This window comes from Pogoniulus pusillus, chromosome 17 (assembly GCF_015220805.1).
Source record: "Pogoniulus pusillus isolate bPogPus1 chromosome 17, bPogPus1.pri, whole genome shotgun sequence".
NCBI lineage: Eukaryota > Metazoa > Chordata > Aves > Piciformes > Lybiidae > Pogoniulus > Pogoniulus pusillus.
Window position 1 is genome coordinate 22,038,830 of NC_087280.1, and position 27,092 is coordinate 22,065,921.

At 48.4% G+C, this 27,092-nt stretch overlaps 1 long non-coding RNA gene across 1 annotated transcript in view; it reads right to left on the minus strand.

Annotated features, from left to right (window-relative positions):
* The window catches only part of LOC135182726 (uncharacterized), a 93,286-nt gene that overhangs the window by 37,249 nt on the left and 28,945 nt on the right, over positions 1–27,092 (minus strand). Inside the window, exon 4 of the long non-coding RNA XR_010305295.1 lies at positions 18,941–19,057. This is a non-coding gene — a long non-coding RNA (uncharacterized LOC135182726). The remainder of the gene's footprint in view (positions 1–18,940; positions 19,058–27,092) is intronic.

The following is a 27,092-nucleotide window of genomic DNA, read 5'->3' on the forward strand; positions in this document are numbered from 1 at the left end:
AGTGGGGAGGGAGAAAAAAAAAGGGCATTGAGGTACATGGGGATAAGTTAGGCTTTTTTCCTCAAGTACTTTTCTGCCTTGCTGTCATGATTGGGCTGGAGGCAGAGTCCAATATCTGCCCAGAAATCTCATGCCACAGTAAATCCTGTGGAGTCAGCAGGGAGCAGGTGCCAAATCTGACCTGGTGTTCAGGAACCCTTGGGCAGCACTGGATCCAGTAACACCTGAGCCATGATTTCTATCTATTTGTCTTGCACTTCTCTTAGATCTGGTCACAAAAAAAACACAAAGGAAAGGTCTGCCTTTGGTGTTTGCTCTGAGTTCAGTGCAACTGTTCTCATTTATGATGGTTTCTTGTCTATAATATATTGAAGCCCTAACTCATGATCCGTGGTTATTGCAAACTGCTCACTGTCAGAACGCCACACATCCCAGCAGTCAATGAACCAGAACTGCTTGCTGCACCAGGTCACATCTCTCCATGTGGATGCAGTGAGAATGTTGTTGGGAACTGGCACAACCAGCAGATGAGAACTTAGACCTCAGAAGCACAGAAACATCCAACTTGGCAAAGCCCCTCAGGAGCACCGAGTCCAATCTAGAACCCTGCTCTACAAGATTCAGCTTAAACCACAGCCCTAAGCACCACAGCCAAACCACCCTTAAACACCTCCAGGCTGGCTGACTCCACCTCCCTGGGCAGCTCATTCCACTCCCTGACCACTCTCTCCATGGAAAACTTTTTCCTAGTGTCCAATCTAAACCTCCCCAGCCTCAACTTGAGGCCATTCCCCCTTGTTCTCTCTCCAGTTCCCTGTGAGCAGAGCCCAGCAGCAGTCTCTCCACAATGTCCCTTCAGGTAGCTGTAGAGAGCAATGAGATCTGCCCTCAGCCTCCTCTTCCTCAAACTAAACAGCCCCAGCTCCCTCAGCTGTCCCAGTATTCATTCCAACAGGTGGGAATCTTTTGCACACTGCTGAAGACATTGTCATAAACCCAGATCAAATTATGGAATCACAGAATTCTTGCAGTGGGAAAAGACCTTTAATCATAGAATCAAGAAGGTTGGGAGAGAGCTCCAAGCTCAGCCAGCCCAACCTAGCACCCAGCCCTGGCCAATCAACCAGACCACGGCACTAAGTGCCCCAGCCAGGCTCAGCTTCAACACCTCCAGGGATGCTGACTCCACCACCTCCCTGGGCAGCCCATTCCAATGCCAATCACTCTCTCTGTGAAGAACTTCCTCCTAACATCCAGCCAAACATCAAGTCCAAACATTACTTAACTCCACCAAGCCTGCTGCTGAACCACGACCCCTAGCACTACATCTTTGCATCTTTTAATGCCTCCTGGGCTGGTGACTCAAACACCTCCCTGGGCAGCCCTTGAGAGCCCTTTCAAAGAAGTTACTACTGCTGGGCTCATCTCACAGGGATTTGGAGACAGAACAAGGGGGAATGGCCTCAAGCTGAGACTGGAGAGGTTTAGATTGGACACTAGGAACAAGTTTTCCACGGAGAGAGCGGTCAGGGACTGGGATGAGCTGCTCAGGGAGGTGGTGGAGTCAGCCAGCCTGGATGTGTTTAAGGGTGGTGCTTAGGGCTGTGGTTTCAGGTGAATCTTGTAGAGTAGGGCTCTAGGTTGACCCTGAGGGACTTTGCCAACCTGCATGATTCTGTGATATTCAACTTAAACCTCCCCTGGTGCAACCTGAGGACGTTTTGTCTCATCCTACCACTTGTTGCTAGGGAGAAGAGAACAATACTCACAAATTAATGAACTCATTCTACTAACTACAGCTCAGTGGAGCTCTGTGATGCTGCACACAGCTCTGTGCTAAGGACAAGGCTAGACAATGTGTTAAATAAACCTCCTCAGGTTTTATGTCCTCTGAAAATGGGCTTGTTGGGCAAATCTCTGTGCGTGCATAGACATCCATTCTTTACCTAGCCCTTCAGGCAGCAAAATCTTTAGTGGAAGACACTTCACAGTCTTGTTTGGATAAGAAAGTAGTTTGTGGGGCCAGGGAAATACCTCAGCTTGGGAGAAATGCCACCTGATTTTTCCTTCCTTTACACTGCTGGTAAGAACTAAATTTTCACAGGCTTGCTCCCTCTCTCAAAAGTTGTCTCTGGTCCTGTGGTGCTTGCACAGAGCTGCTGAGGAGCTGAGAATCTGTGTGCACCACAAGGTTAACAAGAAGCCAGGCTTGTAAAAGCAATTCCAGCCCTTGCTAATCCCTTGTGCTGAGCTGTAAGGCTGTTCTCAAGCTTCCCCAGCACATCTTCTTGCTGCTTCATATTATAGCAGAGCACTTTATCTTGTGGCTGATTTTCTGTAGGGCTTTTGAAACTGGTGATGTTTCAAGCTGCTCAGACCAGATAAAAGCCTGGGTCTGGACTTCTTAGAAGCACAGGGTTTGTGTTCCCAGTCACAGTGTTTTTTCACCTGAGGTATGCTCAAAGTGGCCAGAACTTGTGCACCAAGGGAGAAGAACAGGTAAAAACTTCCAGGGCAGGATGCCTTGGATTTTCTCACCCTAGAATGGTCTGTGTGGTGGTCTTTCTGATGCTGACTAGGACATTTAGAGATGGATATTCCTCTTCTGGGTTCACTTTCCTGAGGTTACCCTGAGTTTCTCTGCCTCCTGTTTCTCTCACAAATGCCTAAAATCTCCTAAGCTACAACACCTCCCGGGGTGGTGACTCCACCACCTCCCTGGGCAGCCCATTCCAATGCCAATCACTCTCTCTGCAAACAACTTTCCCCTAACATCCAGCCTAGACCTGCCCTGGCACAGCTTGAGACTGTCCCCCCTTGTTCTGTTGCTGGGTGCCTGGCAGCAGAGCCCAACCCCACCTGGCTACAGCCTCCCTTCAGGGAGTTGTAGACAGCAATGACATCAGCTGTGAGCCTCCTCTGCTGCAGGCTGCACACCCCCAGCTCCCTTAGCCTCTCCTCACAGGGCTCTGCTCCAGGCCTCTCCCCAGCCTTGCTGCCCTTCCCTGGACACCTTCCAGCACCTCAACAGCTCTCTTGAATTGAGGAGCCCAGAACTGGACACAGCACTCCAGGTGTGGCCTGAGCAGTGCTGAGCACAGGGGCAGAAGAACCTCCCTTGTCCTGCTGCCCACACTGCTCCTGAGCCAGCCCAGGATGCCTTTGGCTCTCCTGCCCACCTGGGCACTGCTGCCTCATCTTCAGTCTACTCTCTACCAGTACTCCCAGTACTTTATTTCTTTCACTTAGTCTAACAAGGCATAGATTTCACTTCAATGTTTATCTGAACTGAAGCTATTAACTGTTTAATTGATTCATCCATTAATATCCAAGGTGGAAGCTTTCACACATGGCACTGTGTGGAAAAACACAAGAGGTGCCATGTGTTGCTTTAATCAATCTATAATTGCTGTGCAGAAAATGCCATGAAGGTTTGGTATGCCACTATTTATTAGATAATTACGTTAGGTTGCTCCACTTAATTCAGTGACAATGATTAGAACCTGAAAGGAAGAGAAAGCAGCACTAGAACAGTGAAAGGAAGGTGCTTTTCCACAGATGGTTGTGTCTATTTCTGCTACCCAATGCAGACAGCAAAGCACAACAATCACAGATTAAATCTGCTTAGAAGAGACCTCAAAAATCATCCAGTCCAACCTTCAACCTAGCACTGAAGGATCAACACTAAACTGCGTCCCTAAGCACCAGGTCCACAGGTTGCCTGAACAGTCCCAGAGTTGATGATTCCACCACTGCCCTGGGCAGACCATCCCAAGCTTTGAGAACTCTTCCAATGAAGAAATATTTCCTAGCATCCAGCCCAAACCTGCCCTGATATACCTCATGAGGATTTCCTCTGGTCCTGTTCCTTGACACCAAAGAGCAGAAGCTGCTCCCTCCTCACTCCAACCTCCCTTCAGGTAGTTGCAGAGAGCAAGGAGGTCTCCCCTCAGCCTCCACTTCTCCAGCCTGCACACCCCCAGTTCCTTCAGCCCTTCCTCATAGCCCAGGTGCTCCAGGCCCCTCTCCAGCCTCATTGTCCTTCTCTGGATGTGTTCCAGCACTTCAGTGTCCTTCCTGTAGTGAGAACTCAGAACTGAACACAACACTAGAGGTGTGGCCACAGCACAGGTTGCTGATCATCTCCCTGCTCCTGCTGGCCACTCTGTTTCTAAACCAAGCCAGGATGCCTTTGGCTTTCGTCTTTGGCTTTCTTGGCCACCTGGGCACACTGCTGACTCATGTTGAAACCTGCATTAGAAGAGGCAGGACCCCATGGTAATAGGCAGAACTACTCTGACAGAGTATTTTGTCAAGCCTGAATGTTTACAGCCTACAAATAGCTTTATTCAGGCCCAGCAGCTTCTGAAACAACCCCAAAGAGACCAGCCCTGGCTGCCTGCTAGGGTACAATGCAGGGTAGCCGGACAGAAACCTGCTGGCTCAGTGGAGCATCTCATTTCAGCCCGCCTTACCCTTGCCCCTGCTTGCTCCACACAGTTGGTGCTGAGGCCTCTCTGTGCCTTGAACAAGGAAGAATTCATCATGTGAGAAAGGAAGGTGTCAGGCCATGGAGTAATTGCTGGGAGCATGGGGGTTGAATGACTAAAAGCCTCATTCAAGCAACAGGAGCTTTGCCTTTCATTTCGGTGAGGCCAGGATTTGCTCACCAGAAAAGAGGGGAAGGCTTCTAAGATTTCATTCAGTCTGGATAAGTCCCAACAGTTTGTTTGGTTATCCCAGAGCCTTTCATCTGCAGTAAATACAAAAAGAAAAGGCCTTTGAGCAGGCAGATTGAGAGGGTGTTAAATAAGTCGTCACCCTTTTGCTTGCTCTGCCAGCAAGTCGCCAGCTTTTATTGCTGGAGGTTTTACAGGGCTGTCCACATAAGATCAAGGAGGAGGAAATTGCATTTGGAATCTTAGCAGTGGAAATTCAACATGCTGCTTCTGGCTCACCCAGGACCAGCCAGTGGATCAATGCACGAGGTTCATGCATTATTTCAGCTGAAGAACTGTTGACAAATACTGATGAGGTTGCAAAAAACAGTTCAAGAGGCACAGCTGCATAAATAGCCACAGGCAAGAAGTATTTCTCCTGTTACAGATCTTGCCAAAATCTGATTTGGAGAGGTCTGTGCCACAGTCAGACTTCACCTCCTGACTTGTCCCCTCAAAAGTCTCTGGGATTGTATTTTTTGCCTAGAATGGAATTTATTGCAATCCAGACAGTGGTCTGGTGTCAGCATCATTCTTCTCTGCTCTGGTGCCAGAGAGCTCCAGTAGCAGTCGTGAGACTGAATCAATATTTGCAACAATTACATGGAACTTTACCTTCAAGCTTTCTGGGTTCAGCTGTCTCTTAAATTTGGCAGAAGTAATTCTCCACCATCTACTCACTGCTTTTAGCAGCAGACCTGAACAAATAGTCCTGGCAAATACACACAAGGTCCAGCCCCGGCTACCTGCGTAAATCTGACTCTGGGATTGCATGGTGCTAAGACCTGTGAGAAGCTGAAATACATCTGCACAATGCCATGTGGGTCAGGTGCTCTGAGCAACAACACTACCATGCAGCAAACACTACCAAGCAGCTTATCTAATCCTGGCCTGGCTCAGGAGCAGTGTGGCCAGTAGGACAAGGAAGGTTATTCTGTCCCTGTACTCCGCACTGCTCAGGCCACACCTTGAATGCTGTGTCCAGTTCTGGGCTCCTCAATTCAAGAGAGCTGTTGAGGTGCTGAAAGGTGTCCAGGGAAGGGCAGCAAGGCTGGGGAGGGGCCTGGAGCAGAGCCCTGTGAGGAGAGGCTAAGGGAGCTGGGGGTGTGCAGCCTGCAGAAGAGGAGGCTCACAGCTGATGTCATTGCTGTCTACAACTCCCTGCAGGGAGGCTGTAGCCAGGTGGGGTTGGGCTCCGCTGCCAGGCACCCAGCAACAGAACAAGGGGGGACAGTCTCAAGCTGTGCCAGGGGAGGTCTAGGCTGGATGTTAGGAGGAAGTTGTTGGCAGAGAGAGTGATTGGCATTGGAATGGGCTGCCCAGGGAGGTGGTGGAGTTGCTGTTCCTGGAGGTGTTGAAGCAAAGCCTGGCTGGGGCACTTAGTGCCATGGTCTGGTTGATTGGCCAGGGCTGGGTGCTAGGTTGGACTGGATGACCTTGGAGCTCTCTTCCAACCTACTTGATTCTATGCTTCTTTAAAAATGCCTCACAGTTGGTGGTTCATGAACATTTAAAGAGTTTCCTATGTGGCAATTCTTTCTCCTCCTGACAGAACATTGATCCAGTCGTTCTGTCAGCTCTTGTACCAGCTTAGCTACTACCATGGTTACTGCTAGAGCAGTAAAACTTGTTGAAGCTATGTTCTTGTTCTACAAGGTGGAAATGACTGCTTATTCCCTAGAAGAATGCTGTAGCTATCCTAGAAGGTGAAGAGCTTTGAAGGTTTGTGGAGCTGCACACTGTATTTTCAGAAGTGGATGCTAATTGTAACCAAAAGATAAAACAAAATCCTAGAGCAAGCAGAAGAAGTTCATGTGGAGGCTCTCATTAACAACTGTTTGCTTCCTCTGGATGCTTTCTACTTCTGACTAGTGCAAAACTCCCTGGAGCTCTGCAGGTTTCTCCCTCTCTGCTTTAGTTCTTTCTGTCCCTGATAAGTGCCACTCAATTCCCACAAGGCAGCTGGCAAAATGCATCTGCATGAAACAGTATGCCTGAAGAGTGGAGATATTTGGAAGGAGGTCTGTTGTGTTGCCAAGGCTGAATGTCCTCTTTGCATCCCAACATGGGCTGCCACAATCCCTACCTCTGCCAGTCCTGTGCTGCTGGTGCAGGCACAGAGAAGAATGGAGAAAGGACTTCCAATACCTGAAGTGGGCTACAGGAGGGACCAGTGACAAGGTCTTGTAATGACAAGATGAGGAGGAATGGGTTTGAACTGGCAGAGGGGAGATTGAAACTGCATGTTAGGGAGAAGTTCTTTAGAGGGTGGTGAGACACTGGCACAGGTTGCTCAGGGAGGATGTGGAGCACAGAAGCACAGAATGTGATCACATCCTCCCTGGAGGTGTTCAGGACCAGGTTGGATGAGGCCTTGAGCAACCTGTTCTAGTGGGAGGTGTCCCTGCCTATGGCAGGGGGTGGGAATTGGATGATCTTTGAGGTCCCTTCCAACCTAAAGCATTCTATGATTTTGTGTGTGTGACTGGGAAGTGGTGGTGTTTGGCAGCTGTTGGCCCATTAAATTCCCACTAACTGCATTCCTAAACCCTTCTAGCTGTCAAAGGCATAAAACCACCCTATGCCAGCTGACTGGAGATATGAGAGGTAGCAGTTGATAGGTCACATTGAGCAACTTGGAAACCAAGGGACCAGCTCCCTTAAGAGGGAGTCATTTGTAAGCCACAAATGGGTGTAAGTGAGCACAAAGGAGTCTATGACCCTGAGCACTGAAACACATACTCAGAGCCACAACAATGATTAAGGAAGCTGAACGTCTTTGTTATGAGAGGAGACTGAAGGAGTTGAGGCTTTTTAGCTTGCAGAGGAGGAGACTAAAGGGTGACCTCATTTATGCCTACAGATATGTGCAGGGTGAGTGGCAGGAGGCTGGAGCCAGGCTCTGCTGGGTGATGCCCAGGGACAGGACAAGGGGCAATGGGTGGAAGCTGAGGCACAGGAGGTGCCATGTGAACATGAGGAAGAATTTGTTCCCTGTGAGGGTGACAAAGCACTGGAAGAGGCTGCCCAGGGGGGTTGTGGAGTCTCCCTCTCTGGAGATATTCAAGAATTGTCTGAATGCATCCAGTGTGATCTGCTCGGGGTGATCCTGCTCTGGCAGGGAGGCTGGACCAGATCATAGAATCGACCAGGTTGGAAGAGACCTCCAAGCTCATCCAGTCCAACCCAGCACCCAGCCCTACACAATCAACCAGACCATGGCACTGAGTGCCCCAGCCAGGCTTGGCTTCAACACCTCCAGCCACAGCCACTCCACTACCTCCCTGGGCAGCCCATTCCAATGCCAATCACTCTCTCTGACAACAACTTCCTCCTAACATCCAGCCTAGACCTGCTCTGGCACAGCTTGAGACTGTGTCACCTTGTTCTGCTGCTGCTTGCCTGGCAGCAGAGCCCAACCCCACCTGGCTACAGCCTCCCTTCAGGTAGTTGTATACAGATGATCCTTCCAAGTCCCTTCCAGCCCCTGACATTCTATGATTCTCCTGAAGCAGTTAGTGGCTGCACTGAATTCATTGGCAGCAACATTTTTGGCCAACTCTTTCATGTGTCTAAGGTTCCCTAGATAAAAACCATAAGAGATAATGTCAGCTTGCTAGTTGTTGGGGCTTACAGGCTAAATGTTTGCTGAGTGCTTTGAGATAGCAACCTAGGAAACAGGTCCAAAGGGGATTCCAAGGATACCAAATCTCTTAGGCACATCCACTGCTTAATATTTTTGATAAACTTAGCCAGCAAGCTCCAGCCTGAAACCTGTTAAATTTCTCACCCCTAGCATTTTGGCTGGCAAACTATTCCCAGATGTTACCTTCCTGAGGACTAGCAGTAAGGTTGGTAGTATGGGCAAGTGATGGGGGAAAAGAAGAAGAAAAGCCAATTAAAAAAGGATTATCAATGGCTTTAGGAGCCAAAAGGAGCAACTGTACTCTGAACAGGCCATTTGCTCCCTGGCTCTGGGCACCAGCTCCCCAGTCTTTGCCACTGATACATCACTGCTGTTCCTCCATTTCTGTTATCTCCCCATGGACCATGGGCACAGACCCTGTCACATTGAGCTCCTGGAACCCTGTCAGCATCCAGCCCCATCCCAAGCTGGGGCCAGGAAAGATTCTAGCTGCAGAGAAGATCCTCTATGTTTAATAAGGGAGCATTTTCTTCCCTTCATGCTGGCTAATGATGTGAGCTGGATGGAGCAAATGAAGAGCCTGACAGAGGAGCAGTTGGGAAGAGCAGTTGTACCCTCAGCCTCAAGCTCTTGAAAGATGGCAGTAACCATGAGGGCAGGATGGTGACTGTGCCAGCACTGGGAACCATGAAAGCACAAAGAGTACTGCATCCAGTTCTGGAGCCTCTATTCCAAGAGGGATGTGGAGATGCTGGAGTGTGTCCAGAGCAGGGCCAGGAGGATGCTCAGAGGCTGCAGCAGCTCTGCTGTGAGCACAGACTGAAAGAGTTGGGGCTGCTCAGTCTGCAGAAGAGGAGGCTCCCAGGTGACCTTCTGGTGGCCTTCCAGGATCTGAAAAGGGGCTACATAAAAGCTGGGGAGGGAATTTTTAGGCTGTCAGGGAGTGCCAGGACGGGGGGGAAGGAGCAAAGCTGGAGGTGGGGAGAGTCAGAGTGGAAGTGAGGAGGAAGTTGTTGAGCAGGAGAGTGGTGAGAGGCTGGAATGGGTTGCCCAGGGAGGTGGTTGAGGCCCCATGGCTGGAGGTGTTTAAGGCCAAGCAGGCTGAGGCTGTGTGCAGCCTGCTCTAGGGTAGGGTGTCCCTGGACATGGCAGGGGGGTTGGAACTGGATGCTCCTTGTGCTCCCTTCCAACCCTGACTGATTCTAGGATTCCAAGCCAAAATCTCAGCAGCAAGCCATTATTTTTCTCCTCCTTCCCCTTCCCCCAGTCATTACTTCCTAAGATGAGAAATTGCTTTTGTTAAACATTATAAAATTGAGGCCACTTTCTGTGCAGCAGTCATGATCTGCCTGTCACTCACATCTGACAACAGGCAGAGGACCTGGGCTTGGATATCATCCATCAACGACAGATTCACATCACTGTGTGGCGAAGGGCAAGCCAGGGAGGAAGGGGAAGGGGGGTTGGAGGGGGAAAATGGGAGGCACAGAGGGCTGAGAAAGAGCATGCAGAAATCTCATTTTCACTTGCCAGCTTGAAAACATCCCCAGCTTGCCATGGCCCAAAGCCATTTCCTGTTGAGTGTAATGACTTTGGTAGATTCTCTGCACTTATTAGACAGCCAACCAAAAAAAAAAGACACAACATCAAACAACCAGAACAAACCCAACAACAAAAGCAGACTTGGAAAACAAAGCAGACATTGCTAACAGCAGCTATGTATCTTAGTCTCCATATCCCTCTGGAAACAGAGCCCAGTAATTAGCAGGACTCCTGCATCTGCCCAGGGAGGTGGAGTTGCTGTCCCTGGAGGTGTTCAAGACAAGCCTGGATGAGGCACTTAGTGCCATGGTCTGGCTGATTGGACAGGGCTGGGTGCTAGGTTGGACTGGCTGAGCTTGGAGGTCTCTTCTAACCTGCTTGATTCTATGATCTCTTGTGCAAATAAAAAGTCAAATATCCCCTCACCCCCAAACTGCTTCCATCTCTCTGGGAACATCCTCATCAGCAGTGAAATCTGGATAATAACAAAACCAGAAATGGGCACCACTAAGAGCCAGTTTGCTCCTTGTCTATACTGTCACCACCACCCTGGTGCAGACTCTTGACCCAGAGCAAAGTATGGAGCAAAGCTGGAGGTGGGTAGGTTCAGACTGCATGTTGAGGAGGAAGTTCTTCACCATGGGGGTGGTGAGAGTCTGAAATGGGTTGCCAAAGGAGGCAGTTGAGGCCCCATCCCTAGAGGTGTTTAAGGGAAGGAAGGATGAGGCTGTGTGCAGCCTGCTCTAGGGTAGGGTGCCCCTGGGCATGGCAGGGGGGTTGGAACTGGCTGCTCCTTGTGGTCCCTTCCAGCTCTGACTGATTCTATGAATCTAGCAGCACAGCAACTGGTAGGAGAACTACTGTCCAACAGCCACCACCTTTCCACATGGGATTGGATCAAGGCAGCAAAGTAAAACACTTTCAAACCCAGCCTGGCAGAATTGGAGGGAGTCTCTCTGCATCTGCTGTTTTATTTCACACAATGCCTTGACTTTCGTCTCCACCTGATGAGCTCCAAACTGGCAGCCAAGAGCAACAGCTCTGGCCTCAAAGATCATTTCCCAGTCAAGCAGCTGTGCTGGCAGTGCTGATTAATGTTTCAGGATAACTAACTTCCTTCTCATCTGTGATTCCTCTGTACCTCTTAGTCTGCTCATGTGGAAACAGCTTAGCACTGGGTTTAAACAGCACTTCCTCCACAGACTGACTTTGCCTGGTGTTTGTCCATGTTATGGCACATGCCCATGTGGAGCAAAAAGCATGTTGAGGGTAATGATGCAGAAGGACAGAGGGTCAGCATGATTTCTTCAGCTGCTTTGGGGACTCCAAAGAAATCACTTGCAAGTGGCAGTTATGGAGGGATTTTGGTGGAAGGGTCATCTGGAGATCATCGAGTCCAACCTCCCTGCCAGCAGGTTCACCTAAAGCAGGTTGCACAGGGCAGTGTCCAGGCAGGTTTTCAATCACTCCAGAAATGAAGACTTGCACATTGTGGAGAAAGCTTTCACTCATCATTGCTGTCTACAAGTACCTGAAGGGACATTGCAGCCAGGTGGGGTTGAGCTATTCTGCATGACAACCAGCAACAGAACGAAGGGACACAGTCTCAAGCTGTGCTGGGGGAGGTCTAGGCTGGATGTTAGGAGGAAGTTGTTGTCAGAGAGAGTGATTGGCATTGCAATGGGCTGCCCAGGGAGGTGGTGGAGTCACCATCCCTGGAGGTGTTGAAGCAAAGCCTGGCTGAGGCACTTAGAATCATATTATCAACCAGGTTGGAAGAGACCTCCAAGATCAGCCAGTCCAACCTAGCCCCCAGCCCTATCCAGTCATCTAGACCATGGCACTAAGTGCCAGTCTTTGCTCAAAGACCTCAAGGGACAGTGATTCCACCACCTCCCTGGGCAGCCCATTCCAATGCCAATCATTCTCTCTGCCAACAACTTCCCCCTAACATCCAGCCTAGACCTACCGTGGCACAACTTGAGACTGTGTCCCCTTGTTCTATTGCTGGTTGTCAGGGTGAAGAGCCCAACCCCACCTGGCTACAGCCTCCCTTCAGGTAGCTGCAGACAGCAATGAGGTCTGCCCTGAGCCTCCTCTTCTGCAGGCTGCACACCCCCAGCTCCCTCAGCCTCTCCTCATAGGGTTTGTGTTCCAGGCCCTTCACCAGCTTTGTTGCCCTTCTCTGGACACATTCCAATAATCAAACCCCACATTCTGGAGGAAATGGATGGAAATATGTTTGGGTTTGTTTTTTCTTCTACGCCAAACCCAATGAAACACTCCAACTCTTATGATGCTTGATGTTTTTCTGAGCACTGAAACTCCTGCAGGTGCAGTAGATCGAAATCTCAGCTACTGGTAAAAAGGAGGAGTACAATTTTAGCCAGCAGGATGCCCAGAACAGCTTAGATTCGATGCTAGAGCTTAGGAAGCTGAAGATGCATTAAAAATAAGTTAACAGCTCATGCTTTCTCGGAAGCTGACTCATGCCTTGCAGAATGCAACTTCTGGAAATGGTTAATGGTTCTCAGCTAGAACATCATCTGTGGCAGGATCACAAAGGCCCAGGGCTTAATCTATATTACAACAACAAAGGGATTTGCACACCCTGCTGTATATCAATACCCAGCAAGACATCACTTTGGCAGGTTTAGAGGCTCCCATGGCTCTGCACATATGCACCACAATGAGGTTTTCTTTCCTTCAAACCAAGCTGATCAGTACCTGTGGCAGGCACAAGAGTTTGCAGTACGATAGTATCAAAATATTTTATAGGTCCTATGTTTTGAGGTGTGTTTTTTAAGCACAGGCTCAAAGGATGTCAGAGGTTAGAAGTGACCCAGAGAGATCAACTCCAGCCCCCCTGCCAGAGCAGGACCACACAATCTAGCTCAGGGCACACAGGAACACATCCAGACAGGCCTTGAAAGGCTCCAGAGAAGGAGACTCTACAACCTCTCTGGGCAGCCTGTGCCAGTGCTCTGGGACCCTTACAGTCAAGAAGTTCCTTCTTATGTTGAGCTGGAACCTGCTGTGCTGCAGCTTCCATCCATTGCTCCTTGTCCTATCCCAGGGAGCAGTGAGCAGAGCCTGTCCCTTCACTCCTGACTCCCAGGCCTTAGATATTTATAACCATTGATCAAACCTCTCTCAGTCTTCTCTGAAAGGCCTGGAACACAACCCCTATGAATAGAAGCTGAGGGAGCTGGGGGTGTGCAGCCTGCAGAAGAGGAGGCTCAGGGCAGAGCTCATTGCTGTCTACAACTACCTGAAGGGAGGCTATAGCCAGGTGGGTTTGGGCTCTTCTGCCAGGCTACCAGCAACAGAACAAGGGGACACAGCCTCAAGCTGTGCCAGGGCAGGTCTAGGCTGGATGTTAGGAGGAAGTTGTTGTCAGAGAGAGTGATTGGCATTGGAATGGGCTGCCCAGGGAGGTGATGGAGGTGTTGAAGCCAAGCCTGGCTGGGGCACTTAGTGCCATGGTCTGGTTGCTTGGCTAGGGCTGGGTGGTAGGTTGGACTGGCTGAGCTTGGAGGTCTCTTCCAACCTGCTTGATTCTATGATTCTTCTCCAGACTAGGTCCTTCAGCCTCTCCTCATCAGGCAGCATTCCAGTCCCCTCATCACCCTCATAGCACTCTGCTGGACCATCTCCAGCACATCCCTGTCCAACCAATAACCCTGCTCTAGGTTCACCCTAAACTGTATCTCCAAGCACCACATTCCAATGACTTTTAAACACCTCCAGGGTTGGTGACAATCCTCACCAGGGGGTTGTCCATCTGTTGTTGAAAGCAGTGGTTAAAGACCCAAAGATGTACACTAAATCTTAGTTCTGTTTCCTTACAGAAGCTCACAGGTCTTAATGTGAATAATTAAGAAGTCCAAGAGATTCATCTTGGGGGCTGAGCAACTACCAAAGCTTTGGATCAATCCCATATTTAACCAAATCAATAAAGAATGGCTAAAACACTTGGATTCATTGCTTTATAATAAGAGTTTGAGACCAAAGTGGAGCAAAGGAAATAAGGGACAAAATCCCTGACAGTTCATTCCAGAGCTAGGCTTAGGAAGCACGAGGCCTGTCACTTATTTACCTTGCCCTTGATAAATACACACAAAAGAAGGGTAGGTTTTACAGGAGAAAATATCAATACTGTCCTAAGGGAGTCAGGCAAAATTGGTTTGTCTATTTACAGGTCGATACACAAAATCCTCCATAAAGCTGCTACTTATTTGACTTTGATGCCTGAGTGTTATCAGGGTTGGTCTCTGTAATGGCCCAGAGCAGAGGAGCTGGCTTACTGGGTTGGCTTTCTCTGGGTATCCTTGTGTCAGCCCAAGCCACATCTTGTTGTCAGGGCCATGGGCTGTGCATGTGTGCTGGGAACACCACATGGATGTGCTTTATCTGTGACTCAGGGACCTTCTGAGACCTTCCTCACATTTAGTGCCCCTGTTGTATCAGGCAAGGACACTGAACACTGATGGAGCACCATCAGCCAGCAATGTGCCCTTGTGGCCAAGAAGGCAAATGGTATTCTGAGGTGCACTAAGAAGAATGTGGCCAATAGGTTGAAAAAGGTTCTCCACACCCTCTACTCTGCCCTGGTGAGCCCACACCTACAGTATTGTGCCCGGTTGGAGGTCTCTTCCAACCTGCTTGATTCTGTGATTTGCAGGATGTAGGATCAAGCCTAAGAAAACAGTGAAAGAAAAAACTGATTGGGTAGAAATTCCACCAAATGAGGGTCCACACTTCTTCTGCTTTCTCTGTCAGGACTTAAAGAGGTACAAATCCATCCCTGGAGGTGTTTAAAAGGAGGCTGGATGAGGCACTTAGTGCCATGGGTTAGTGAATTCGAAGGGTTAGGTGAGAGGTTGGACTTGATGATCTCAAAGGTCTTTTCCAACCTGGTTAATTCTGTGACTCTGTGATAAAGTCTGGGATAGAAAGGCCAACAGCAAGAAAAAAGATCTTTTCTTCCCCCCCTCTCCCCTCCTCAGCCAGCAGTAAACAACACACATCTTTCAGAAAATGAGACATGTCCCAAGGAATTTGAGATGGATCATTGCCTTTTATGAAACATTAGATGTGTCTGGGAGTTAACAGTGAAAATTAGAATGCAGAGAATAGGCAGACCACAGGAAAAAAAATAAGAGCCATCATTATCTGCAATGTATTGGCTTTCCTTTCACAGCAGGGATAACAGCATTATTGGTTAAGGAAGCAAATAGGAATTCAAATGAGAGTCCACATCCACCTTACATCCTTGGGTTTCATTATGATTATTGCTACTATTTTCTTTTTGGACAAGATGAAATTTGCTGCAATGTCCTGCACTACTCTATTACCCATTACTGCCTGGAGGAAAGTTTCTCCCCAAAGAAGCAGCTGAAAATATTTTGCAGAGAGATCACAAAGGAGCTTAAAGCAACAAGCAACAGCAAATAGGCAGTGCAAGCAGGAGGAATTTGTGCCTGCCTGCTTCAGAGAGGGCTGGGGAAAACAGGGTGTATTTGCAAAAGAAACTGATTCCTGCCACAAAGGGAATGGGAACAAAAATGCTTTCAGTTCTCTTTGTTGCCCTTTGTGAGACAAATTCTCCAACAGAAAGGTATAACTCTTACAAGTCCCACCCGCAAGAATGCCATCCCATTACTGTTTCCAGCAACAGTGGTCTGTGTTCAGCTGCCTTGGTTCTCTGCATCTCCCTTCCCCTCTTCAAGTGCCCTCTGTTTGTGGTCTTCTACCTGTTGATTGGAGGTGCTGGAGCAGGTCCAGAGGAGGGCAACAAAGCTGGGGAAGGGCCTGGAGAATAAATCTGATCAGGAGCTACTGAGGGAAGTGGGGATGAGTAGTCTGAGGAAGAGGGGAGACCTCATTTCTGCCGACAACTACCTGAAGGGACATTGTGGAGAGGCTGCTGCTGGGCTCTGCTCACAGATCATTGGAGACAAAGCAAGGGGCAATGGCCTCAAGCTGAGACTGGAGAGGTTTAGATTGGACAGTAGGAAAAAATAGAGTGGTCAGGGACTGGAATGAGCTGCCCAAGGAGGTGGTGGAGTCAGTCAGCCTGGATGAGTTTAAGGGTGGTTGGGATGTGGTGCTTAGGGCTTTGGTTTAAGGTGAATCTTACAGAGTAGGGCTCTGGGTTGGACTTGGTGCTCCGGAGGGGCTTTGCCAACCTGCATGGTTCTGTGATTCACAAATGACTGCATTACATGAGTGGAGAAAACTGGGCCTATGATAAAGGACTTGTGATGAGCAGAGCTGATGCTGGTGGTTTGTTGCACAAAGTTCATCCTAGACAATCTGTGCCACAGCCTGTGCAGCCTCAGGACAGTGCCTCTGAGTCTTAGAGGTTGGTGGCTACCTGAGGAGTAGTTTTGAAGGCAAAGGCAGCTTAAGAGGCAAGTTATAACTCCTCCCTGCTGGCACAATGGAAGGGGTGGTGAGTGATGGTGTGAGATCAGGAACCAACAGCCCCATGGTACAATTTCTCAACCTGGTTTTGCTGCCGAAATGGAGGTGTGAACAACCATGCCCTGAATACAGGAGTGAGAGCTCAGTGGTGTCAGGTCACCTACTTTCCGAGGCCGCCCACCTCTGTTCTCCTGACAAAGAAGCTGTGGTGTCTGAGTTGGATGCATCTTGTTTGCAGTTTAACTATTGCAGGAGCTGGCCTGAATCTGGCCCTCAGGTTTGCTCTGCTGCCATTCCAGAGTGAGCCGTGGGGATGCTGCTGCTTCTCCTGCCAGCCTTCACTGCCCAGCATCCCCATCTCTCTGCTCCTCATGAGAGACCTCACCTCAGCTTGTCTCTCTCCATATCCTTTGGGCTAATCTCTTCAGGCTGTTTACCAGACAGAGTGTGGCAACCTGGTATTTGTGCTGACAGTGAGCCCTGACAGTATGTGAGGGAGTGCTGTGGATTTCATAGGCACTCACCATCATTTTGCTCTCTTTTAGAACTTGGTTACTCATTTTTTTGTCCCTGAGAATAAGCCCTATTTGTGCTGGTGACAGGTCCAGCAGGGGCAACTCCTAGATAAGTGAGAAAATAGCCAAATAACAAAGATCTAGAGGAAGGCAAAAGATTTTTCCTCAAGATTTGTGTGCTTTGAGGAAGGGCTGAAGACAAATAGTGACTACAGTTAATCTGCACGACATGAGATGGAAAGAGATCAAATGCAGCAGCAACCAGACTCCAAGGTATGGTGCTTTTGTACTTCAAATCACAATATAACCAGCTTTAAAGAAATCAGGAACCCTGAAAACACTTTTCTGGGGACAAAGTGTGCACTTGCAGCCCAGAAAGCCAACCAGATCCAGGAGACTTCAGGAGAAGTGTGGCCAGCAGGTCAAGGGAGGTGATTCTCCCTCTCTACTGTGCTCTGGTGAGACCCCATCTGGAGTACTGCATCCAGTTCTGGAGCCCCTATTATAAACGGGCTGTGGAGATGCTGGAGTGTGTCCAGAGGAGGGCCACCAGGGTGCTCAGAGGGCTGCAGCAGCTCTCCCATGAGGACAGACTGAAAGAGTTGGGGCTGTGCAGGCTGGAGAAGAGGAGGCTCCCAGGTGACCTTTTTGTGGCCTTCCAGGATCTGAAGGGGAACTACAAAAAAGCTGGGGAGGGACTTTTTAGGCTAAGAGGGAGTGACAGGATGAGGGGGAATGGAGCAAAGCTGGAGGTGGGGAGAGTCAGAGTGGATGTGAGGGGGAAGTTGTTGAGCATGAGAGTGGTGAGAGGCTGGAATGGGTTGCCCAGGGAGGTGGCTGAGGCTCCATCCCTGGAGGTGTTTAAGGCCAGGCTGGCTGAGGCTGTGGGCAGCCTGAATGGCAGGAGGGTTGGAATCCTTGTGGTCCCTTCCAACTCTGACTGATTCTATGAAGTGCACTGCATATTGCTCAGCTGTGGTTTAGATGTTTGCTGCCTTTTCTCTCCCCTATCTATTGCTAAGTTTCTCCTTTTCTCCTGGTAGTCAGAAAAAAGCTAACAGCTCAGGGATGGAGGGAATGACTGAAAACACATGGAACCCTTGAGTCATCACCACCAAACCACCTTCTACTGCTGCTAAATATCTGTTTGCATTTGAATATTTGATGGGATCTAGATGGACTGGAATGAAACTGTTGCTGGGAGAGGAATAACACTACAGCAGTCTGTAGCAATGATCTGAAGTAGTGCCATTTCCAGCAGTGGCACTCTGCAACTCACTGCTTATCACTGCCATGTTGTTAATGAGACCCCTGAAACACAGAGAGCCTATTAATGATGGGGGAAAGGCTGCAGAGAGCTGAGCACCCACAGTGTCTGGAGGCCCTCGACTCACATCATCTGTGCAGCTGTTGAAGTTTCCACTCAGAGATTGCCACCCCCCTCACATCTCCCAGCTGAAAAGCTCTTGGGAGCCCTCCCTAACTTGTTCCAGCGGGCAAAGACTGGGATTACAAAACTTCTGGTGCTTCTGCAAGGGCTGTGCTGAGGGAGAGTGGAAAGGCAGGATCTCCTCTGATGGTTTCTGAAATGACTTTGCCTGCAAACCACTAATCCCTCTTCAAGTAAACTGTTTCATTCTCCTGCACTGTGACAATTCTTTTCTCCTTCTCTCTCAGTGTCATACAATTACCAAAGACATATCAGGTACAGACTTCCTTGCAAAAAAATAACCCAAACAAAATAAAAACCTCAATTGGCTTCATGGAAAAGGCTAAGATTAAACCTGAGCTAAATCTGACCCCAAGGTCACCTCTGAGCTCCTGCAGGGGCTGAAGATGTGCATCACTCATTTCTAAACTAAGTGAGGTGCTACAGAGGTCATTGAAGCAGAGGAAAGCACAACTGCTAAGGTGACAAATGTTACCAAAATTCTTCCTCAAAGCAAAAAGGAGCCCAAAAATAAGAGGAGATAGGTAATTGCATCTTTCAAGCAGGTGATAGCCAACTGAAAAAGGAATGCTAGGCTGTCACTTCTTCCTCCAGAGCTACTGAAGAGATATTGAAAGGGAGAAGAAAGCAAGCATCTCACCTTGATCTCCTGAGTAGATGCACTTCCCATTAAGCAGTGCTTCCTGCTGTCCCACTGCTCCCAGACGTGTCTGCTGTCTGACACCACACCTCAGTCACTGTAGGTCCTTTCAAAGATCTGTCACCAAGACAAGCAGAAAAACCTCATGGCTCTCCCATTCCTCCTTCCTTGCCTCCTTTTATGTCTGGCACCAATGAGTAAGTTGATAGGCAGCAGCTGTGATGGGAACTCTTTCCATGTGGTTCTCATTAGGGTGAGACTCAAGAAGGCTCTGCTTACTGCCTCTGCAGAGGGGTTTAGACTGGATGGCTTTTGGAGATCCCTTCCAACTCAAACCATTCTATGATTAATAACATGATAAATAGCTGGAGTGAGTTTTCCACTCCAGCCCTCCTAGGATGCAAGAGAGAACGAACCACCTCAATAACAAGATGAAAGGAGATATCTTCTCTCCCATGGCAGAGAACTTGTGCCATACCTGGAGAGAGAGCTCATGAGTAGATTGCTTATGGACCTACTCCTGGCCAGGCTTCTCTGTGCCTCCTGAGTTATCAGACTCTGCCCCTCACCTGGCACAGTTGCTGATGAGACAGGTCCTGCTCTAAGGTGGTCTGGTTATTTGGGCACTGTTTTCCAGCAGCTGAAACCTGCCATCAGATCTGAAGAATGAGATTTCTGCCAGCAGTGACCATTTAAACATACATTATTTATTAAGGAGGGGGCTTTTTATTTTAAAGAAGAAATCATCAGTGGAGCAGCTTCTGGGGAACAGCTCTCACTCTGCACTGCTGATTGCAGCCTTGTGCTGGCCTGTGGGACACTTATTCAAGCTTGGCCTTCCAAAAGGGGCACCAAGCCCCCATCCCATGGCATTTCCACTTGCTTTCAATTGCAAGTGAATATTGTTTAAGGACTTAACTACCATGTAGAAATTGATTTATCTCTTAATAACACCCTTGCTGTGATGGGGTGAGAGGAAGCAGAGCCTGAGCAATAGCTCTATTGGGTTGTCAGTATAAATAAGAGCTAAAGCTGTTACTCTTTAACCACAGGTTTGGGGGTTTCTGCTTTGGTTGTTTGGTTTCTTCTTACAAGTGCAATTTCCAGCTGACAAAAGGCTTTCTGCACAACAGATTCTTTCCTGTTTAAGGTTTCATCCCACAGAGTTTTCACAGCCTCGCTGCCCTCTGAACCTCCTGCAGGCAGCAGCATGCAGGGGAGAGGAGATCGAGCCACAGGATAGAGAGAGTCTGCTTTCTGCCCTGTAAATTGCAGCATACAGCTGTTGGTGATAATTATAGGGAAGAGGCTGATTGATTTACAATCCACTTTCTGAAAAAGTGAGGTTTCAGTAGACCTTGGGAAAGAGAAAAATAATAAACTAAGACATCTTCATCATTAGAGAACAGAGCTGATTTCAAGTGCCTGAGAGTCACAGGAAGCTCCAAGACACAATTAAGTCTGAAGAAGAAGCCTTACCTCTGAAATACAAGCTACTTTTATTGTTACTAGGATCTCACCCCAAAGTGGGTAGTTGGAATCTGAATTAAGAGTGCATCAGCTCTGCAAAGGTGGCTGCACTCTGAAAGAAGGGTCCAGGCAGAGCCAGGTGATCCTGCTCTGGCAGAGGAGGAAGTTGTTGAGCATGAGAGTGGTGAGAGCCTGGAGTGGGTTGCCCAGGGAGGTGACTGAGGTCCTGTCCTTGGAGGTGTTTAAGGCCAGGCTGGATGAGACTATGGCCAGCCTGATCTAGAGTAGGGTGTCCCTGCCCATGGCAGGGGGGGTTGGAACTAGCTGATTGTTGTGGTCCCTTCCAACCCTGACTGATTCTGTGATTCTAGGGGTGTTTTACTGGATGATCTCTAGAAGTCTCTTCCATCCCCTAACATTGTGTGATTCTGAGAAGCTCACATGAACTGTAGCCTCAATAACCACTGATTTCACCCAGCCCAAGACTCAAAGGCAGCATCAACCATCCTGTAATTCCTTTAGCATAAACAGGAAGAAATTTCCATCCTCTCTATTAACTTATTATGGCATTAAGGCTCATGGAAGGGAGCAAGATTTATTTATAAATTGCCATTTGTATACACACAGACATACATTAGCTTCCCAGAATGTATATTTGGAACATCTAATACACTCTTGAAACAGAGATTTCTGTTCAGCTCAGGAATTCATCATTGCTGTGAGGGCTAATGAACCTTTTGCTGCAGGATGCAGCTCCTGCTGGAGGAGAGACTAGAAATCCACACTCTTCCAGACATTAAGGTTAGAGTGAGAGTGGGGAAAATAAGTCAACACCTTTGTCATCTTTGCTAAGTGTGCCTGTAATGAGCTCCACTAAAATGAGAAGTGATTTGCCATTAGAATGGGCTGCCCAGGGAGGTGGTGGAGTTGCTGTGGCTGGAGGTGTTGAAGCCAAGCCTGGCTGGGGCACTTAGTGTCATGGTCTGGTTGATTGGCCAGGGCTGGGTGCTAGGTTGGACTAGGTTGGAGATCTCTTCCAACCTGGCTGATTCTATGAATTCTATGAGAAATGTAAAAGCATGGAGCTGGTATAATTTATTACTATTAATAAAGATCTACTAGAAAGGAAGAGCTTCGTTAGACCTTTTGTATTCACAGACTCTTTGGTCTGGCAAAACAGACCCAAAAAATCCTGGGAGAATGTTTTAAAACATAGAAAAAAGTTAAAAAATTGAATTTACATTGCCCAGAGAGGTTGTGGATGCACCACAGGGAGGATGGTGAGACACTGGCACAGGTTCCCCAGGGAGGTGTTCAGGACCAGGTTGGATCAAAGTTCACTTTCAGTGATTCTATGCTCCACAGCCTTCCTAGGGGTGTTCAAGACCAGGTTGGATGAGGTCTGGAGCAACCTGTTCTAGTGGGAGGTGTCCCTGCCTATGGCAGTATTAGTTTGGATGAACCAGGTCATAGAATCACAGAAACAGGGTTGGAACTGGCTGATCTTTCAAGTCCTTTCCAACCTAAACCATTCTATGATCTTTCGAGGTCCTTTCCAACCCCTCACATTCTGTGATTCTGTGATATTTCTTTTTTATTTAAAGCACATCTTTAGGGACAGGGTTGTGAAGTGCTCACTGGGCAAGACTTGCAAACAGAAGCCCTGAAAGGCACGGGTGGGCAGCAAGGAGAACGTCAGCACACCGTCGCTGCGTGTCGGTTGCCAGCCCACACGCCGGTGGCATCTGTTCATCTCTTCGTCTCAGCTCCTCTCCCCCTCCAGTCCCTGAGAGAATGATGCCTTAATGCAGGCAGAGCAAGAAAATCAATATCAAGTATTCCCCTTCCTGGTTTGTTTCTTTTCATTGCTTTAATGTTGGTTGTTGTTTTTATAAGGGAAGGAAAAACAAACCTCTCTCGCTCGTTAATCCCCTAGTTGGGATTTTAAGGTAATCTTTCATCAGCTCCCCTTTACCACCACAAGAAAGAAAAAATCACCTCTCTTGCATCCTTACTTCAGGCAACTGAAGCATGAAATGGGAAATCTCATCTGCAGTGGAGAGCAAATGTGTCACCTTATTTATTAGTTTTATGATCAGCTGAAGACTTTGATTCATTGGCCAAATCCAGTCAGAGTGTTCTTGAATACAAGCAGAGCTAAGGACCAGGCTCTGGCAAAGGTTGCTGAGTGTTTCCTTTGGATTGTTTACACAGAGGTGAAATGACAAAAGTAGCTTAAAGGCAAGAAGGAAAACCTCCCCTGCAAACCCAGATGCCCTTGTATTCTTTGCTCTCCTCTGGGAAGTTTGGAACAAGTTGCCCAGAGGGATTGTGGCTGCTCCCTCCCTGAAGGTGTTCAAGGTCAGGTTGGATGAGGCCTTGAGTGACCTGTTCTAGTGGGAGGTGTCCATGGAACTAGATAATCTTTGAGGTCCTTTCCTACCTAAACCATTTATGATTCTAAGTTCAAGAGACTCTCCCTTTTCCTCTGCCAAGTTCTTCACTATGGTCTTGGTCACATCACATTACAGCTCAAACCTCAACCTGCAGCTTGAGGAGTGCTGTACCTCTGATTCATTCGATGTAGCTAAGCTCATCTGCCAGCATGAAGACCTACCCACCTATATCCACTCCTCCACACTCACACACAAGCCCTCACACCCACCCCTAGAGCCAACTCTGGGAGGCTGCCCTGACTGACTCAGCTACCAGCCTGTGGTTCTGTCCCAGCAAAATCAGGACAGAGGTGAAGCCTGAGCAACCTGGGTAGAATTGGGAATTGTTTAAAGGCAAAAGGCATCTAACCCACTCAGTCTAGTGCTGCTGAGCCTAAAGAGCTACACATCATCATCTTCAATAGCTGCAGACAGAAGGAAAACTCAGAAGTGAGGATTCTTCAGAGCTGCACGAGAGAGGAAAGCAAAATCCAGCAGCTGAGAGCTGAAGCTGGATCTCTGCCCTCTGATTGAGAGATGTTTCTGAAGCAACATGGCCAGCAGCAACATTTCCCCAGGGTTGTTAGTGAATTATCCAGTGATGGATATGTTTCAATTAAGAATGGACATGTTTTCTAAACCTCTCATCTTCATCCACTTGTTCATTCAGAGGAATTTTCTGGTGTGCTTTATACAGGGGAGTTGCCTGAGATGATTTGGCAATCCCTTCTGGTGTGATAATCCACAAGGCTCATCAATAGTTCACAGTATTGATCCAGACTTCAGCTGTGCAAAGGACATGATGAAGAGGAGGAAACCTAGCCCTGATCTTTGCTCAAATCCCACTTGAAAGTGGAAATCACAGAATCATAGAATGGTTTAGGTTGGAAGGGAACTCAAGGATCATCCAGTTCCACCCCTCTGCCATAGACAGGGACATCTCCCACCAGAACAGGTCATTCAAGGCCTCATCCAACCTGACCTTGAACACCTCCAGGGAGGTTGTGGAGCACAGAATCACCCAATGTGATCTTTGATCACATTGGGTGATTCTGTGCTCCACAACCTCCCTGGGCAACCTGTAATGATTGAATCACCCAGGCCCCATCACCACCTCTGAGCCATCATTTAGCCAATTAAACACATGCTGACACTACACATGTGCACACATGCAGATCAACCTGGTGTGCACCTCTCACAGAATCACAGACACATACAAGTTGGCAAAGCCCCTCAGGAGCACCAAGTCCAACCTAGAACCCTCCTCTACAAGAGTCACCTTAAACCATAGCCCTAAGCACCACATCCAAACCACCCTTAAACACATCCAGGCTGGCTGACTCCACCACCTCCCTGAGCAGCTCATTCCAGTCCTGGACCACTCTCTCCATGGAAGACTTTTTCTTAGGGCTGGCTGAAAAGTCTTGGAGAAAAAGAACCTTGGGATAAACAGGCCCCATAAGAAATGAGGATATGTCTGTTTTGAAATGAGCTTTAACAGTTAGAATCATAGAATCAACCAGGTTGGAAGAGACCTCCAAGGTCATCCAGTCTAACCTATCACCCAGCCCTATCCAGTCAACTAGACCATGGCACTAAGTGCCTCATCCAGTCTTCTCCTGAAGACCTCCAGGGACGGTGCCTTTAGTAAGGTAATTAAAACTCAGCTATAAAACAATTAGGCTTTAAAGTTTGCTTCTTTGCTCAAAGAGAAGCCTGTGGCATTAACAAAATGCTGATTTAGAATCTGAAAGCTGTTGGGTTTGGGGTTTTTTTTTTTGTGGTGTTGAATGGATGTGGGGTTAGAGAGTGAACTGAGCTGCTAGATGGTTTTTGAGTAGGCATCAAAAAGAGCATGAATGAATCCCAGTCTGACAGCCTGTAGATAAACTGTAGATGGGAGTCATCATTTCTCTCTCTATATATATATTTAAATAACTCAATAACAGCAGTAAATAATTCAAGGGCCTGTAGCCAGCTGGTCTTCCTTCTAAAAGTGGAGATGGAAAGCTGGGAGCCTTTTCACAGAGCTGATGACATGCAGAAGCCTTCTATATAAAGGTAGACGTTTCTCTTGTGAGCTTTGTGGAACATCAGGCTACAATCTAGGCAGCCTGGGGCAGCCTGCTGTAATTGTTATGATTTGTTTTCCAGATACTGTACAAATTCCTTGGTAATCTTTCCTGAATTTTAATGAGGGGAAGGGAAAGACTTAATTAAAGACTCCTTTGTGCCGTTCTGTGGTGAGTGCCATCTGCAAGTGCTTCAGTTCTGGGTCTTATCTCCATCCTGCAGCCCAGAGCTTTGCTTTTGGAGGTGGTGGTGGGAACTTAGGCTTGAGGAGTGAAATAACTGAACTGGGTGGTTATGGGGAGTGTGCATCACTTTGGCATCTTCAGGGGCTGCTGTGGAGTGGCAAGGGCCAGAGCTTTTTGATCTGTCCTGCTGCATTATGGGCCACTTAAGAGCATTTACTCCAAGATGAATTAGGGAATATGCAGTCTACACACAAAGGAAGCATAACTGTGGTTAGTTTAAAGGGCTATGTATGACATAATTGAGTTGTATTAAGTGTAGTCTCCTGTGTCAATGGAGTCTTTTGTACACTGAGCTAAATGGGCTTTTATTTTGACAACAACACAGGGAAACTTATCTTCCTAGGGACTCACTGGCCACATCCCAGAAGCTGGCAGAAAGGTGGGGAACTCCTCAGCTGCAGCTCTCTACAGACAAAGTTTGTGATCTGTTTGGAAATAAGGCTTCCCCTCCCATAGGTTTAGAAATAAGCAACTTTTATAACAGGAGTTTGTGAGAGCCCTGCAAAGTGACCTGGCAAGGCTGGATGGGTGGGCAGAGGCCAATGGGATGAGATTGAACAAGGCCAAGTGCAAGGTTCTGCACTTTGGCCACAACAATCCCAAGCAGCACTACAGGCTGGGGACTGAGTGGCTGAGAGCAGCCAGGCAGAGAGGGAGCTGGGGGTGCTGGGAGAGAGGAGCTGAAGATGAGGCAGCAGTGCCCAGGTGGGCAGCAGAGCCAATGGCATCCTGGGCTGGCTCAGGAGCAGTGTGGGCAGCAGCACAAAGGAGGTTCTTCTACCCCTGTGCTCAGCACTGCTCAGGCCACACCTTGAGTGCTGTGTCCAGTTCTGGGCTCCTCCATTCAAGAGAGATGTTGAGATACTGAAAGGTGTTGAGAAAAGGGCAGCAAGGCTGGGGAGGGGCCTGGAGCAGAGCCCTGTGAGGAGAGGCTGAGGGAGCTGGGGGTGTGCAGCCTGCAGAAGAGGAGGATCAGGGCAGAGCTCATTGCTGTCTGCAGCTCCCTGAAGGGAGGTTGTAGCCAGGTGGGGTTGGGCTCTTCTGCCAGGCACCCAGCAACAGGGCAAGAGGACAGAGTCTCAAGTTGTGCTGGGGAAGGTCTGGGCTGGATGTTAGGAGGAAGTTGTTGTCAGAGAGAGTGATTGGCATTGGAATGGGCTGCCCAGGGAGGTGGTGGAGTCGCTGTCCCTAGAGGTGATGAAGCAAATCCTGGCTGGGGCACTTAGTGCCATGGTCTGGTTGATTGGCCAGGGCTGGGTGCTAGGTTGGATTGGATGAACATGGAAGTCTCTTCCAACCTGGCTGATTCTATGATTAAGGCTGACTGTCTCAGCTTACAAACTGGAAGTTCAAATAAGACATTGGATTTCCTCACATATGTGGCTTGGAAATTGGTTTCAGAGTGGGTGATGTCTGGCAACAAGCAATGGGAGTTCTAGAAACAAAGTGTCCTCATGTTGATGTAGCAAAGGACATCTAATTGAACTCTTGCTCCTGCCTTATACCCTATCATATGTTCCATGATTTCATGACAGGTTTTTGGGCACCTTGGTGCACTGATGTCTCAATCTGAGGTGTGCAGGTAGCAGGCAATGAGGTATGAAGGTGAGATTTATTCCACTGTGTGTTGCATATCCTAAACACTCTGCTCCTGTCGCAGCAGTTCAGTAGCTCTGTCCTCATTGGTAATTTATAGGCAGCCCCACAACCAGGTGTTTGGGATGGAGCTCAGTCTCAGAACACAGAGAGAGGCTGGGATCCAATTCTGAGTTATACCTGGTGTCCCCATGGGGTAAGACCTGACTCATGGCATGTGGTCTTTGGTGGAAGAAAACCTATGCAAAGACTGTCTTTTGGTCTCTGATGTACTCTCCTTTAAGAGAACTAAGTTTTACAGGTCTGTCCCTCTCTGGCAGTTGAGTCCACGTT